This window comes from Cryptomeria japonica, unplaced genomic scaffold (assembly GCF_030272615.1).
Source record: "Cryptomeria japonica unplaced genomic scaffold, Sugi_1.0 HiC_scaffold_126, whole genome shotgun sequence".
Classification (NCBI taxonomy): Eukaryota; Viridiplantae; Streptophyta; class Pinopsida; order Cupressales; family Cupressaceae; genus Cryptomeria; species Cryptomeria japonica.
In genome coordinates this window covers 272,501-290,000 of record NW_026728948.1, presented here as the reverse complement: position 1 = coordinate 290,000, position 17,500 = coordinate 272,501, and the positions used below count along the sequence as shown (strand labels likewise).

The 17,500-nt window shown below is 59.7% G+C and overlaps 1 non-coding gene across 1 annotated transcript; it reads right to left on the bottom strand.

Moving 5' to 3' along the window:
- Nucleotides 1-4,307: 4,307 nt before the first annotated feature.
- Nucleotides 4,308-4,426, bottom strand: LOC131865880 (5S ribosomal RNA). Its single transcript, XR_009364517.1, has one exon. It is a non-coding gene; the product is annotated as a 5S ribosomal RNA (ribosomal RNA).
- Between the last annotated feature and the right edge of the window lie 13,074 nt (nucleotides 4,427-17,500).

The window sequence follows — 17,500 nt, the reverse complement described above, 5'->3', positions numbered from 1 at the left end:
AGCGCTCCGATGTGTGCTCCAAGGTGCGGCGTGCACGAAGTCCGAGCCCGGTTTGCCCCGGGTGCGCACCTCGCGTGCACCTTCGCCGGGGTGAGCACCTTGGTGTGCAGACCTTGGTTGGGTTGCGCGCCCTGGTGCGCACCAAGGAGCGCTCTGAAGTGTGCTCCAAGGTGCGGCGTGCACGAAGTCGGAGCCCGGTTTGCCCCGGGTGTGCACCTCGGGTGCGCACCTCGCGTGCACCTTCGCTGCGGTGGGCACCTTGGCTGGGTTGCGCGCCTTGGTGGGCACCATGCAGTGCACGAAGTCGGAGCCCGGATTGCCCCGGGCGCGCACCTCCGCCAGGGTGGGCACCTTGGTGCGCACAACTTGCCTGGGCTGCGCACCAGGAAGGGCTCAAGATGGCACCCGCGTTCCGTTTTTTTCACTATCTTTCAGAACGGAAATTTTAAAATCTCGTTTTTTTTTGCCTTTTCTGGAAATTAGTGAAGGCAGCGCATCAAAGGTGCGCAACGCTGGTGCGAACCTGGGAGCGCTCCGATGTGTGCTCCAAGGTGCGGCGTGCACGAAGTCGGACCCCGGTTTGCCCCGGGTGCGCACCTCGCGTGCACCTTGGTGCGCACACCTTGGCTGGGTTGCGCGCCCTGGTGGGCACCATGGTGCGCACCAAGGAGCGCTCCGAAGTGTGCTCCAAGGTGCGGCGTGCACGAAGTCGGAGCCCGGTTTGCCCCGGGTGCGCACCTCGCGTGCACCTTCGCCGCGGTGGGCACCATGGCGTGCACGAAGTCGGAGCCCGGTTTGCCCCGGGTGCGCACCTCGCGTGCACCTTCGCCGGGGTGGGCACCTTGGTGTGCAGACCTTGGCTGGGTTGCGCGCCCTGGTGGGCACCATGGTGCGCACCAAGGAGCGCTCCGAAGTGTGCTCCAAGGTGCGGCCTGCACGAAGTCGGAGCCCGGTTTGCCCCGGGTGTGCACCTCGGGTGGGCACCTTGGTGCGCATGCCTTGCCTGGGCTGCGCACCAGGGCGGGCTCAAGATGGCACCCGCGTTCCTTTTTTTTCACTATCTTTCAAAACGGAAATTTTAAAATCTCATTTTTTTTTGCCTTTTTCTGGAAATTAGTGAAGGCAGCGCATCAAAGGTGCGCACCTCGCTGCCCACCACGGTGCGCAACGCCGGTGGGCACCCGGGAGTGCTTCGAAGTGTGCTCCAAGGTGCTGCGTGCACGTTGTCGGAGCCCGGTTTGCCCCGGGTGCGCACCTCGCGTGCACCTTCGTCGGGGTGGGCACCTTGGCTGGGTTTGCCCCGGCTGCGCTCCGAAGCGGGGTTATTGGAGCGCCGCCTCTTTTTTTGTCGGAGCGTTTGGTGGGGTTTCTCGCATTGGCTCTTCCGAGGCCCGGTTGCCACCCTGGCGCGCACGAAGTCGGAAGTAGGGTTAATTGCCCGGGTGCGCACCTTTGCCAGGGTGGGCACCTTACCTGGGCTGCGCACCAGGGCGGGCTCAAGATGGCACGCGCGTTCCGTTTTTTTCACTATCTTTCAAAACGGAAATTTTAAAATCTCCTTTTTTTTTTGCCTTTTCTGGAAATTAGTGAAGGCAGCGCATCAAAGGTGCGCACCTCGCTGCCCACCTTGGTGTGCTCTGAGGTGCGCACCCGGGAGCGCTACGAAGTGTGCTCCAAGGTGCGGCGTGCACGTTGTCGGAGCCCGGTTTGCCCCGGGTGCGCACCTCGCCTGCACCTTGGCCGGGGTGGGCACCTTGGCTGGGTTTGCCCAGGGTGCGCTCCGAAGCGGGGTTACTGGAGCGCCCCCTCTTTTTTTGTCAGAGCGTTTGGTGGGGTTTCTCGCATTGGCTCTTCCCAGGCCCGGTTGTTGGGTGCGCTCCCACCCTGGCGCGCGCGAAGTTGGAAGTTGGGTTAATTGCCCGGGCGCGCACCTTCGCCAGGGTGGGCACCTTGGTGCGCACACCTTGGCTGGGCTGCGCACCAGGGCGGGCTCAAGATGGCACCAGCATTCCCTTTTTCTCACTATCTTTCAAAACGGAAATTTTAAAATCTCGTTTTTTTTTTGCCTTTTATGGAAATTAGTGAAGGCATCGCATCAAAGGTGCGCACCTCGCTGCCCACCTTGGTGTGCTCCGAGGTGCCCACCACGGTGCGCAACGCCGGTGCGAACCCGGGAGCGCCCCGATGTGTGCTCCAAGGTGCGGCGTGCACGAAGTCGGACCCCGGTTTGCCCCGGGTGCGCACCTCGCGTGCACCTTGGTGCGCACACCTTGGCTGGGTTGCGCGGCCTGGTGGGCACCATGGTGCGCACCAAGGAGCGCTCCGAAGTGTGCTCCAAGGTGCGGCGTGCACGAAGTCGGAGCCCGGTTTGCCCCGGGTACGCACCTCGCGTGCACCTTCGCCGGGGTGGGCACCTCGGCTGGGTTGCGCGCCCTGGTGCGCACCAAGGAGCGCTCCGAAGTGTGCTCCAAGGTGCGGCGTGCACGAAGTCGGAGCCCGGTTTGCCCCGGGTGCGCACCTTCGCCGCGGTGCGCACCATGGCGTGCACGAAGTCGGAGCCCGGTTTGCCCCGGGTGCGCACCTCGCGTGCACCTTCGGCGGGGTTGCGCGCCCTGGTGGGCACCATGGTGCGCACCAAGGAGCGCTCCGAAGTGTGCTCCAAGGTGCGGCGTGCACGAAGTCGGAGCCCGGTTTGCCCCGGGTGCGCACCTCGCGTGCACCTTCGGCGGGGTTGCGCGCCCTGGTGGGCACCATGGTGCGCACCAAGGAGCGCTCCGAAGTGTGCTCCAAGGTGCGGCGTGCACGAAGTCGGAGCCCGGTTTGCCCCGGGTGCGCACCTCGCGTGCACCTTCGCCGCGGTGGGCACCATGGCGTGCACGAAGTCGGAGCCCGGTTTGCCCCGGGTGCGCACCTCGCGTGCACCTTCGCCGGGGTGGGCACCTCGGCTGGGTTGCGCGCCCTGGTGCGCACCAAGGAGCGCTCCGAAGTGTGCTCCAAGGTGCGGCGTGCACGAAGTCGGAGCCCGGTTTGCCCCGGGTGCGCACCTCGCGTGCACCTTCGCCAGGGTGGGCACCTCGGTGCGCACACCTTCTCAATGTTTTCTTGCCTTTTCTGGAAATTGGTGAAGGCAGCGCATCAAAGGTGCGCACCTCGGTGTGCTCCGAGGTGCGAACCCGAGAGCGCTCCGAGGTGCCCACGAAGTCGAAAGTCGGGTTAATTGCATTGTTTTCCCCGGGTGCGCTCCGAGGTGCGCAACATCGGCGCGCACCAAGGAGGGCTCCGAAGTGTGCTCCAAGGTGCGCACGATGGCGTGCACCTCTGGTGCGCACGATTCGGAGCTCGGTTTGACCGGGGTGCGCACACCTTGGCTGGGTTGCGCACCTTTTGTGCGCTCCAAGGTGCGCACGAAGTCGGAGCTCGGTTTGCCCCGGGTGCGCACCTTCGCCAGGGTGCGCACCTTGATGCGCACGCCTTGGCTGGGCTGCGCACCTTGGTGGGCGCCATGGTGCGCACCTTTCGTGCGCTCCAAGGTGCGCACGAAGTCGGAGCTCGGTTTGCCCCGGGTGCGCACCTTGGTGGGCGCCATGGTGCACTCCGAGGTGCCCAAGATTGGTGCGCACCAAGGAGCGCTCCGAAGTGCGCTCCAAGGTGCGCGCGAAGTCGAAAGTTGGGTTAATTGTCCGGTTTGCCTCGGGTGCGCACCTTGCGTGCACCTTCGCCAGGGTGGGCGCCTTGGTGCGCACACCTTGGCTGGGCTGCGCACACCTTGGCACCCGCGTTTCCTTCATTTTAAATTTTTTTTTTTTACAATCTCTCAAGTGGGAAATTCTATAATCTCAACTTTTTTTGCCTTTTCAGGAAACTTTTGAATGGAGCGCATCATTGGTGCGCTCCGAAGTGTGCTCCAAAGCTCTCTCCAGCTGCGTGCACCTGCCCCGGCCGCGCACCCGGCCCCGCCCAGCTTCGCTCACCTGTCCCGGGCGTCTGGTGCGGAACCTTAGAGTAAGAAACATCACCGTGCACCTTGGCCAACGTGCGCGACTCGACCGAGCGCGCACTGGCCGAGGTGCACACCGATTTCACCTGGGTGCGCGCGCAGCACCTCGGGCGCACCGGGGTGCGCGCACAACGCCCGGGTTGCACCGTGGCCTGTGTGCTCGGGGCGCCTCGGGTGCGCGCTCGGTGTCGCCCCCCGCGCGCGCGGTAGTGCGGGCAGCGCACCCCGGCCCGGCCCGGCCCCGACGAGAACGCAAACGGGCAAAAGGTTTATTCAAATAGCATTGCGACGCCCGGCGAAAAACTAAAAAAGGGTGCAACACCGGGACTTCCCGGGAGGTCACCCATCCCAGTACTACTCCGGCCCAAGCGCGCTTAACTGCGGAGTTCTGATGGGATCCGGTGCACTAACGCTGGTATGATCGCACCCGTTATGAGCTTGTCGCAGTGTGTACTTAGCAAACCGCGACCCACGTGCGAATCCACCCCGGCCACCCACCCCCGTCGAGGTGCACACCCTCCCTCGCGAAGTGCGCCCCGTTCGCCAAGTGTGAGCCCTGCCCGGGTGCGCGCACCTTGCTAGGGCGTCGGGTGTGCACCCGGCCCGGCCTACGTGCGTGCACCTGGAGGGGGCGTCGTGTGCGTGCAGTGTCCCGTCTGCAACGCGGTGCCCACACACCACCTCGGGCGCAACGACCTGCGCTCACATGTGGGCCGAGTGCACCTTGGTGCATGTTCGGGGCGCCTCGGGTGCACGCTCGATCTTGCCCCGGTGCACCAAGGCGCTCGGTTTGCCCCGGGTGCGCACTTGGTGCAAGGTGGGCACCCAAAATAGGGATCAAGCACCAAAACACAAGTTTCGGGATGCAAAATGGGACCCAAGGACCACAAATGCGTTCCAAGACCCATGATGGGTCCACGAGAACAAAAATGTGTTCCGAGACTTAATAAACAAATATTGGGTTTTAGGAGAAGAAACATGCTCTGATGCCCAAAACGAGAATCGACCCCGAAAAGGCCACAGGCCAAAAGTGGGATGCGAGACAAAAAAAAATGGGACCCGAGGACCAAAATTGGGTTCCCAGGTCGAAGACAGGGCAACCGGACAAGAAACGACCTCTAAGGCTCGAAATGAGTCCCGACGACTAAAACTTGACAAGAAGCACCCATCAGGCACCCAACTCGACACCCATGGGATGCCGACCCACCCGGGCTTCCACCTAGCACACCTTGGCACCCACCCACCCTCGCACCCAACCTCGCACCCAACTTAGCACCTTTGAACCCACATTGGCACTCACCCTGACCCTGGCACCTTGGAACCCACATTGGCACTCACCTTGACCCTGGCACCCACCTTTGCACTCACCTTGGGACCCACCCTGGCTCCCACCTCGGCACCCACCCAGACACCCACCTTGGTTCCTTGGCACCCACCTTGGATCCTTGGCACCCACCCCGACACCCACCTTGGCACGCAACTTGGCTACTTGCCACCCACCTTGGCTCCTTGACGCCCACCCCGACAACCACCCCGTGACCTACCCTGGCTAGGGTTGGTGCACACCCACCCTGGTGCCCACCTTGGCACCCACCCTATGACCCACCTTGGCACGCACCTTAGTACCCACCCCGTTACCCACCCTAGGACCCACCCCGTGACCCACCTTGGCCAGGGTGGGTGCACCCACCCTGGTGCCCACCTTGGCACCCACCCATCCTAGCACCCAGCCTGTGACCGGGCTTGGAACCCAACCTTGCACCCGCACCCGTCTTGGCCAGTGTGGGTGCGCACCCATCCTGGCACCCACGTTGTGACACACCCTTTAACCCACGCACCCTAGCACCCACGTTGGCACCCACCTTGGAACCCAACCTAGCAACTTGGCACCCACCCCGTGACCCACCTTGGCATCCACCATAGCAGTCGCCGACTTGGCACCCACCTCGGCACCCACCTTGACACTTGTGGACCCACCTTGCCACTCACCCTAGCATCGACCCATCCTAGCACCCACCCTGGCACCTTTGCACCCTAGCACTCACCCATCCTAGCACCTAACCTGTGACCCACCTTGACACTCACCCTCGCACCCACCTTGGAACCCAACCTAGCACCCACCCACCCTGACACCAACCCTAGCACCTACCCACCCTTGCACCCACCCTGTGACCCATCTTGGCACCCACCCATCCTACCACTCAACCTATCACCCACCTTCTCACCCACCTTGGCATCCACCTTAGCACCCACCCACACTGGCACCTTGGCACCCACCTCGGGCAAGGTGGGTGCACACCCACCCTGGCACCCAATTTAGAACCCACCGAGCATGTTACCCACCTTGGCACCCACATTGCAGCCCACCCTAGTACCCACCCTATGACCCACATTGGCATCCACACCCTAGCACCCAGGCACCTCGACACCCGCCTTGACACCCACCCTAGCACTGAACCTGTGACCCACCTTGGAACTCACCCTAGAACCCACCCACCCTGTGAACCACCTTGGCATCCACCTTAGCACCCACCCACCTTGGCACCCACTCTAGCACTCACCCATCCTAACACCCAACTTGTTACCCACCTTGGCACCCGCCCTCGCGTCCACCTTGAAACCCACCCTAGCACCCACCCACGCAGGAGCCCACCTTGGCACCCAACCTAACACCCACGCATCCTGGCACCCAACTTGTGACCCACCTTGGAACCCACCCTAGTACCCACCTTTGAACCCACTATATCACCAACCCACCTTGGCACCCACCCTATGACCCTCTTTGGAATCCACCCTAGCACGCACCCACCCTGGCACCCACCATGGAGCGCACCCTAGCACCCACCCACCTCGGCACGCACCTCAACACCCACCTTGGTGTGCGCACTGCGCCAACCTCTCAAAGACCCTATGTGGTGCGCTCCAAAGTGTACACCTTTGGTGCGCTCCAAGGTGCGCACCTTTGGTGCACACCGAGGTGCACACCAAAGTGTGCACCGAGGTGAGCACCAAAGTGCACTCCAGGGTGCACACCAAGGCGTGCACCTTTGGTGCGGTCAATGCAAACGAATTCGGAAGTTGGGGTCGATGTCCTAATCGCTGCTGCAGACTACACGTATGAGAATCGGACAAATAGCTTTATATAGGGGAGGTGTTGCGTTTGATGGGTCGACTCCCCTGGTTGTGTGCACTGCACCAACTTCAAAGACCCTGTCTTGTTTAAGAAGTCAAAAGTTGGGGTGGATGTCCTAATCATTGCTGCAGTCTACGCATGTATGAGAATCAGACAAATAGCTTATATAGGGGAGGTGTTGCATTCGGTGGGTTGACTCCCCTGGTTGTGCGCACTGCGCCAACCTCAAAGACCCCGCATAGCAGAAGAAGTCGGAAGTCGGATTTTGGTGAGCACCAAGGCGTGCACCTTTGGTGCGGTCAACGCAGACGAATTCAGAAGTTGGGGTGGATGTCCTAATCGTTGTTGCAGGCTACACATGTATGAGAATCAGACAAATAGCTTATATAGGGGAGGTGTTGGGTTTGATGGGTCAACTCCCTTGGTTGTGCGCATTACGCCAACCTCAAAGACCTTGTTTTCGTTAAGAAGTCAAAAGTTGGGGTCAATGTCCTAATGGCTCCTGCAGGCTACACATGTATGAGAATCGGACAAATAGCTTATATAGGGGAGGTGTTGGGTTTGATGGGTCGACTCCCCTGGTTGTGCGCATTACGTCAACCTCAAAGACCTTGTTTTCGTTAAGAAGTCAAAAGTTGGGGTCGATGTCCTAATTGCTCCTGTAGACTACACATGTATGAGAATCAGACAAATAGCTTATATAGGGGAGGTGTTGGGTTTGATGGGTTGACTCCCCTAGTTGTTCGCATTACACCAACCTCAAAGACCTTGTTTTCGTTTAGAAGCCGAAAGTTGGGGTCGATGTCCTAATTGCTCCTGCAGGCTACGCATGTATGAGAATCAGACAAATAGCTTATATAGGGGAGGTGTTGGGTTTGATGGGTCGACTCCCCTGGTTGTGCGCATTGCGCCAACCTCAAAGACCCTGCATTGCGGATGAAGTCGAAAGTCAGAGTTTGGTGTGCTACAAGGTGTGGTCGAAGGTGCTCACCTAGGTGTGCACCTTTGGAGCACAGGAAAAGTGCCCTCCAAAAGTGCGCACCTTTGGAGTGCACAAAAGTGCCCTCCAAAAGTGCGCACCTTTGGAGCGCAGAAAAGTGCCCTCCAAAAAGTGCCCTCCAAAAGTGCGCACCTTTGGAGCGCAGAAAAGTGCCCTCCAAAAAGTGCCCTCCAAAAGTGCGCACCTTTGGAGCGCAGAAAAGTGCCCTCCAAAAAGTGCCCTCCAAAAGTGCGCACCTTTGGAGCGCAGAAAAGTGCCCTCCAAAAGTGCGCACCTTTGGAGCGCAGAAAAGTGCCCTCCAAAAAGTGCCCTCCAAAAGTGCGCACCTTTGGAGCGCAGAAAAGTGCCCTCCAAAAAGTGCCCTCCAAAAGTGCGCACCTTTGGAGCGCAGAAAAGTGCCCTCCAAAAAGTGCCCTCCAAAAGTGCGCACCTTTGGAGCGCAGAAAAGTGCCCTCCAAAAAGTGCCCTCCAAAAGTGCGCACCTTTGGAGCGCAGAAAAGTGCCCTCCAAAAAGTGCCCTCCAAAAGTGCGCACCTTTGGAGCGCAGAAAAGTGCCCTCCAAAAGTGCGCACCTTTGGAGCGCACAAAAGTGCCCTCCAAAAGTGCGCACTTTTGGTGCGCACCAAGGCGCTGGTTCGGTCGTTGCAGGCGAGTTCGGAAGTTGGGGTCGATGTCCTGAGCGGAGGTGCAAACTACACAGGTGTCGGAATCGGACAAATAGCTTATATAGGGGAGGTGTATGCTTCGATGGGTCGACTCCCCAGGTTGAGCGCACCGCGCCAACCTCAAAGACCCTACGGTATGGATGAAGTCGGAAGTTGGGTCCGATGACCAATTCGATTAGTAGGTATGCTCATGAGGTCGGAATTTGGGTCCGATGACCTGCCATGTGCAGGAAGGCGAATGTTGACACTGTGCGTTGCAAGGTGCACACCAAGGCGCTGGTGCGGTCTTTTTAGTCGAGTTCGGAAGTTGGGGTCGATGTCCTGATCGGAGGTGCAAGCTACACAGGTGTGGGAATCGGACAAATAGCTTATATAGGGGAGGTGTATGCTTCGTTGGGTCGACTCCCCGGGTTGAGCGCACCGCGCCAACCTCAAAGACCCTACGGTATGGATGAAGTCGGAAGTTGGGTCCGATGACCGATTCGATATGTAGGCATACTCGCGAGGTCGGAATTTGGGTCCGATGACCTGCCACGTGCAGGAAGGCGAATGTTGGCACTGTGCGTTGCAAGGTGCGCACCAAGGCGCTGGTTCGGTCGTTGGAGGCGAGTTCGGAAGTTGGGGTCGATGTCTTGATCGGAGGTGCAAACTACACAGGTGTGGGAATCGGACAAATAGCTTATATAGGGGAGGTGTATGCTTCGTTGGGTCGACTCCCCGGGTTGAGCGCACCGCGCCAACCTCAAAGACCCTACGGTATGGATGAAGTCGGAAGTTGGGTCCGATGACCGATTCGATATGTAGGCATACTCGCGAGGTCGGAATTTGGGTCCGATGACCTGCCATGTGCAGGAAGGCGAATGTTGGGACTGTGCGTCGCAAGGTGCGCACCAAGGCGCTGGTGCCGTCGTTGCAGTCGAGTTCGGAAGTTGGGGTCGATGTCCTGGTCAGAGGTGCAAACTACACAGGTGTGGGAATCGGACAAATAGCTTATATAGGGGAGGTGTATGCTTCGATGGGTCGACTCCCTGGGTTGAGCGCACCGCGCCAACCTCAAAGACCCTACAGTATGGATGAAGTCGGAAGTTGGGTCCGATGACCGATTCGATACGTAGGCATATTGGCGAGGTCTGAATTTGTGTCCGATGACCTGCCATGCGCAGGAAGGCGGAATTTGGGTCCGATGACCGAGTTGATGGCGTGCCATGCGCAGAAAGGCGGAATTTGGGTCCGATGACCGAGTTGATGTTGATGGCCCGCCATGCACAGGAAGGCGGAATTTGGGTCCGATGACCGATTTGAAGGCGTGCCATACGCAAAAAGGCGGAGTTTGGGTCCGATGACCGAGTTGATATTGATGGCCCGCCATGCGCAGGAAGGCGGAATTTGGGTCCGATGACCTGACATACGCATGGAGTCCGACTCGGGGGCCGATGTTCGATTCGATGACTTGCATTGTGGGTAAAGTCGGAAGTTGTGGTCTTTGACCCGATTCGATGACCAGACTTCGGCTGCTTGAGAATCGGACAAATAACTTATATAGGGGAGGTAGTGTTCTCGAGCATCCTCCCCCCGTGCCCGTTTATGTCGATTGATGCTGGTGCTCGACTGGTTGGAGCGCTCGGATGCAAAAATCTTGCACCAGGATTTATCGATTGTGATGGACACGGCAAGTCTCCTGATTGCTATGCAGGAGCTCATCGTGAATCTCTATGCGGCCTTGGTATGGACTCGACCTGCGGAATGGTTCGGCAATGGTAGTCGCTCCAACACGTCCTTGCAATGGCCACAGAGGTGATTCGACTAGAGCTCCAGTCTAGCTTTTGGGTTGCTTGGCGGACTGGTATAGCCGCGATCGAGTTCCGGCCATGAACGTTTTAGATAGCTCTTGGGCTTTCTGGGACGGAAGTCGGAAGTTTGGGCTGTTGTCCGATTTGATGACCATTCTTCGGATGTGTGAGAATCGGACAAATAACTTATATAGGGGACTGTGTTGTCTCACGCAGCCCCCTCCGTGCCCCTCTATCTCGACCGATGTTGGTGCTTGAAAGGGTTGGGATCGCTCGGATTTATAAACGTGCACCACCATTTGTCGAGTGTGAGGGACGCGGCAGGTCTCCTAAATGCTATGCGGGCGCTCTCTGAGAATCTCTATCCGGCCTCGACACAGACTAGTCTTGCTGAATGGTTTGGCACTGGTAGTCGATCCAACACGTCGTTGTTGTGGCCGCCTAGGCGATTCGATTCGAGCCCCCGTCTAGCTTTTGGGTTGCTTGGCGGATTTTGCCCTATCCGCAAGTGAGCTCGGTCCCTAAACGTTCGAGAAACCCGATTGCTATGCGCCGACTCTCTTTCTTGCGAGCCTCCATCTAGCTTTTGGGTCTCTACGGAACGGAAGTCGGAATCTGGGACCGTTGTTTGATTCGACGAGGCAGACTACGGTTGTGCGAGAATCGGACAAATAACTTATATAGGGGAGGTGTTGACTGGAGCATTCTCCCCCGTGCCCCTCTAACTCGACCAATGCTGGCGCTCGAACGGTGGTAGCGCTCGGATTTTCATTGAGCGCCAGCATTGGTCGATTTAGAGGGGCATGCGAGATTCCCGAATGCTATGCGAGGGCTCTAACGGAAATGTCTATTGGTTTCGGTATGGATGCAATTGCGAGTGGTTCGGCAAAGGTAGTCGTTCCGATGCGTCCATGTCGTGGCCAAATCGATAATTCGATTTGAGCCCTCGTATAGCATTTGGGTCTCTCGATGTGATTCCGCATTCCAGTCCCTTTGGGCACTGCTTGAGCCGCATCCCAGGGGGTTCCCTTCCCAATAATCTGCCTCGCAACCCGATTGCTATGCGGTGAGGCTCCTCGGCCGCCTCGGAACTATCTGTGTATCAGACGCATCGCGGGATAAGGGGTTGGCAACGGTAGTCGCCCCAAGCGCGTCCGATGCTTGGACCATTCCGAGGCGGCCCTGAAGCCTCTTCCGTCTAGCCGTTGGGTCCTTCTCGCCGCATCCCTCGCCTCGCACCCCGATTGCTATGCGGTGAGGCTCCTCGGCCGCCTCGGAACTATCTGTGTATCGGACGCGTCGCGGGATAAGGGGTTGTCACTGGTAGTCGCCCCAAGCGCGTCCGATGCTTGGACCATTCCGAGGCGGCCCTGAAGCCTCTTCCGTCTAGCCGTTGGGTCCTTCTCGCCGCATCCCTCGCCTCGCACCCCGATTGCTATGCGGTGAGGCTCCTCGGCCGCCTCGGAACTATCTGTGTATCGGACGCGTCGCGGGATAAGGGGTTGTCACTGGTAGTCGCCCCAAGCGCGTCCGATGCTTGGACCATTCCGAGGCGGCCCTGAAGCCTCTTCCGTCTAGCCGTTGGGTCCTTCTCGCCGCATCCCTCGCCTCGCACCCCGATTGCTATGCGGTGAGGCTCCTCGGCCGCCTCGGAACTATCTGTGTATCGGACGCGTCGCGGGATAAGGGGTTGTCACTGGTAGTCGCCCCAAGCGCGTCCGATGCTTGGACCATTCCGAGGCGGCCCTGAAGCCTCTTCCGTCTAGCCGTTGGGTCCTTCTCGCCGCATCCCTCGCCTCGCACCCCGATTGCTATGCGGTGAGGCTCCTCGGCCGCCTCGGAACTATCTGTGTATCGGACGCGTCGCGGGATAAGGGGTTGTCACTGGTAGTCGCCCCAAGCGCGTTCGATGCTTGGACCATTCCGAGGCGGCCCTGAAGCCTCTTCCGTCTAGCCGTTGGGTCCTTCTCGCCGCATCCCTCGCCTCGCACCCCGATTGCTATGCGGTGAGGCTCCTCGGCCGCCTTGGAACTATCTGTGTATCGGACGCGTCGCGGGATAAGGGGTTGTCACTGGTAGTCGCCCCAAGCGCGTCCGATGCTTAGACCATTCCGAGGCGGACCCGAAGCCTCTTCCGTCTAGCCGTTGGGTCCTTCTCGCCGCATCCTTCGCCTCGCACCCCGATTGCTATGCGGTGAGGCTCCTCGGCCGCCTCGGAACTATCTGTGTATCGGACGCGTCGCGGGATAAGGGGTTGTCACTGGTAGTCGCCCCAAGCGCGTCCGATGCTTGGACCATTCCGAGGCGGACCCGAAGCCTCTTCCGTCTAGCCGTTGGGTCCTTCTCGCCGCATCCCTCGCCTCGCACCCCGATTGCTATGCGGTGAGGCTCCTCGGCCGCCTTGGAACTATCTGTGTATCGGACGCGTCGCGGGATAAGGGGTTGTCACTGGTAGTCGCCCCAAGCGCGTCCGATGCTTGGACCATTCCGAGGCGGACCCGAAGCCTCTTCCGTCTAGCCGTTGGGTCCTTCTCGCCGCATCCCTCGCCTCGCACCCCGATTGCTATGCGGTGAGGCTCCTCGGCCGCCTTGGAACTATCTGTGTATCGGACGCGTCGCGGGATAAGGGGTTGTCACTGGTAGTCGCCCCAAGCGCGTCCGATGCTTGGACCATTCCGAGGCGGACCCGAAGCCTCTTCCGTCTAGCCGTTGGGTCCTTCTCGCCGCATCCCTCGCCTCGCACCCCGATTGCTATGCGGTGAGGCTCCTCGGCCGCCTTGGAACTATCTGTGTATCGGACGCGTCGCGGGATAAGGGGTTGTCACTGGTAGTCGCCCCAAGCGCGTCCGATGCTTGGACCATTCCGAGGCGGCCCCGAAGCCTCTTCCGTGTAGCCGTTGGGTCCTTCTCGCCGCATCCCTCGCCTCGCACCCCGATTGCTATGCGGTGAGGCTCCTCGGCCGCCTTGGAACTATCTGTGTATCGGACGCGTCGCGGGATAAGGGGTTGTCACTGGTAGTCGCCCCAAGCGCGTCCGATGCTTGGACCATTCCGAGGCGGCCCCGAAGCCTCTTCCGTGTAGCCGTTGGGTCCTTCTCGCCGCATCCCTCGCCTCGCACCCCGATTGCTATGCGGTGAGGCTCCTCGGCCGCCTTGGAACTATCTGTGTATCGGACGCGTCGCGGGATAAGGGGTTGTCACTGGTAGTCGCCCCAAGCGCGTCCGATGCTTGGACCATTCCGAGGCGGACCTGAAGCCTCTTCCCTCTAGCCGTTGGGGCTTTCTCGCCGCATCCCTCGCCTCGCACCCTGATTGCTATGCTGTGAGGCTCCTCGGCCGCCTTGGAACTATCTGTGTATCGGACGCATCGCGGGATAAGGGGTTGGCAGTGGTAGTCGCCCCAAGCGCATCCGATGCTTGGACCATTCCGAGGCGGCCCTGCAGCCTCTTCCGTCTAGCCGTTGGGGCCATCTCGCCGCATCCCCCACCTCGCACCACGATTGCTATGCGGTGAGGCTCCTTGGCCGCCTCGGAACTATCTGTGTATCGGACGCATCGCGGGATAAGGGGTTGTCACTGGTAGTCGCCCCAAGCGCGTCCGATGCTTGGACTATTCCGAGGCGGCCCTGCAGCCTCTTCCGTCTAGCCGTTGGGGCCATCTCGCTGCATCCCCCACCTCCTCGGCCGCCTCGGAACTATCTGTGTATCGGACGCATCGCGGGATAAGGGGTTGGCAGTGGTAGTCGCCCCAAGCGCGTCCGATGCTTGGACTATTCCGAGGCAGCCCTGCAGCCTCTTCCGTCTAGCCTTTGGGGCCATCTCGCCGCATCCCTCGCCTCGCACCCCGATTGCTATGCGGTGAGGCTCCTCGGCCGCCTGGGAACTATCTTCGTATCGGACGCATCGCGGGATAAGGGGTTGTCACTGGTAGTCGCCCCAAGCGCGTCCGATGCTTGGACTATTCCGAGGCGGCCCTGTGGCCTCTTCCGTCTAGCCGTTGGGGCCATCTCGCCGCATCCCCCACCTCGCACCCCGATTGCTATGCGGTGAGGCTCTTCGGCCGCCTTGGAACTATCTTCGTATCGGACGCATTGCGGGATAAGGGGTTGTCACTGGTAGTGGCCCCAAGCGCGTCCGATGCTTGGACTATTCCGAGGCGGCCCTGCAGCCTCTTCCGTCTAGCCGTTGGGGCCATCTCGCCGCATCCCCCACCTCGCACCCCGATTGCTATGCGGTGAGGCTCCTCGGCCGCCTTGGAACTATCTTCGTATCGGACGCATCGCGGGATAAGGGGTTGTCACTGGTAGTCGCCCCAAGCGCGTCCGATGCTTGGACTATTCCGACGCGGCCCTGTGGCCTCTTCCGTCTAGCCGTTGGGGCCATCTCGCCGCATCCCCCACCTCGCACCCCGATTGCTATGCGGTGAGGCTCCTCGGCCGCCTTGGAACCATCTTCGTATCGGACGCATCGCGGGATAGGGGGCTGTCACTGGTAGTCGCCCCAAGCGTGTCCGATGCTTGGACCATTCCTAGGCGGCCCTGAAGCCTCTTCCGTCTAGCCGTTGGGGCCTTCCCGCCCCATCCCTCGCCTCGCACCCCCGATTGCTATGCGGTGAGGCTCCTCGGCCGCCTTGGAACCATCTGTGTATCGGACGCATCGCGGGATAAGGGGTTGGCACTGGCAGTCGCCCCAAGCGCGTCCGATGCTTGGACCATTCCGAGGTGGCCCTGAAGCCTCTTCCGTCTAGCCGTTGGGGCCTTCCCGCCCCATCCCTCGCCTCGCACCCCGATTGATATGCGGTGAGGCTCCTCGGCCGCCTTGGAACTATCTGTGTATCGGACGCATCGCGGGATAAGGGGTTGGCACTGGTAGTCGTCCCAATCGCATCCGATGCTTGGACCATTCCGAGGCGGCCCTGCAGCCTCTTCCGTTTAGCCGTCGGGGCCTTCCCGCCGCATCCCTCGCCTCGCATCCCGATTCCTATGCGGTGAGTCTTCTCGGCCGCCGCGGAACTATACCTGTTATTGCTACTGCATCCTTCGGCTGGTAACCTCCTCTGCCGCCTTGGAACGTTCTCTTTGTCGGACGCGTCGCGGGATAAGGGGTTGGCACTGGTAGTCGCCCCAAGCGCGCCCGATGCATAGACCGCTCCGAGTCGACCTTGCTTTCAGCCTCTCACATGCATAGACCTCTCTGAGTCGACCCTGCAGCCTCTCACGTTTAGCCTTTGGAATCTCGCCTCACAACATGATTGCTATCCTTGATGCATCCCTTGCCTCGAGCCCTGATTGCTTTCTTGGCTGCATCCCTCCTCTCCTCACAGCCCGGTTGTCATCACTGCTTCATCCGTCGCTTCATGCATTCTGGCTGCTGGGCCCTTCCCACCGCACACCTCGATTGCTATCTCTTCTGCATCACACACCCCGATTGCTATCTCTGCTACATCCCTCGGCTCTCACTTCTGCATCCTTCGCCTCACACCTCGATTGCTATCAATGCTGCATCCGTAACCTCACACCCCGATTGCTATGCGGGGAGGCTCCTTGGCCGCCTTGGAAATTTCTGTGTGTCGGACGCACCGCGGGATAAGGGGTTGGCACTGGTAGTCGCCCCAAGTGCGCCCGATTCTTAGACCGCTTCGAGGTGACCTCGTAGCCTCTTTCGTCCAGGCTTCCTGCCTTCAACGCCCTTTTTACACCTCGATTGCTATGCGCGGGCTCGTTGGCGTCTATCACCTCTCTGCGAAGAGTGGCACGATGATTGTTGGGGTAAATCGTAGCAGTCCGATCTCTGGCCTTGGGCCATTGTGAGGGCTGATCGATTTCCTGTGCGCATCTCGTGTTCGCCCAGTAACAGACTCGACGACTTGTAATCGGTCTTGTTCCCGATTGTTCCTGGAGGTAGTCTTCGGAACTCTTGGATTTGACCTGTCACTCGAACTGTCCTCTTCCGAGGATGCTTGTGTGTGTGTGCTTGTGCCATTTCCTTGGCGGTATTAACGAGATATTAAAGAGCGGAGTGAGCGCCTCGCCCAGCTATGTTTGGGGCTCTCACTCCCTTACCCGGTGTGCGACCGCTTTGCACGTAGGTTGCGGAGCATCGCGACTCTTTCGATGTTTGGCGGTTGTCTTCCGGTGATGCGTTGGTCCCGAAGTGCACGTTACTAGCATTTCTGCCATTGTTCTCGATCTTTGGCACGTTCCTTCGTTGCAATTGGATATATATCTCCGTTTATACGCGCAGGCTTCTCCCGCCTATTCAGCGCTGTCCCACTCTCAGCACTCTCGTGGTCTCCTTGGCTTCTCTCTCCCGTGAGCGAGCTCTCTTCTCGAGTCTTTTCCATGTCCCATGGAGGTTGCCTTGCGAAATTCGGGCACACAAACGTGACCGGATAAGAGCGGAATTGCCTATGAGGAGAAGCTCACCTTAGGGAGCAGCAATGCCGAGTGTTTCGACAGAGGGTAGAGGGGGCGTTGTTTGGGCGGTTGCACAAAAGAGTGCTACGTTTGCACTGAAGGTTGCTTCTTCGTCTCCGACGAACTCTTCGAGGCAAAAAAGCTTGTTTACGGGGTCGAGGTGGGACTGTTCGTGCGAGTTGCGCCACCAAAAGTGCGTAGGGGGCATATACCTGGGAAATGGATGTCTCTGAGTGGCCTTACTCGGTCGCGTGCACGGTGCATTCTCTAACGGCAGGACTGTCGCGAGCATGTGCGGTTCGGATGTTTTCGGGTAAAGGGTTCCGTACGGGATGTTCTTCCCAGGCTCCTGTGAACCGAGACTCTGCATCGTCATGCTCCGGCTCCCGTGGGTGCTTCATGCCTCGTCGAGCTGTTTGTCGTGGACGATTAAGGCCGAGGCCTTCCTTCGAGAGGGGAATTGTTCAGGCTGGTCGAGGCGGGATTGTTCGTGCGGGGT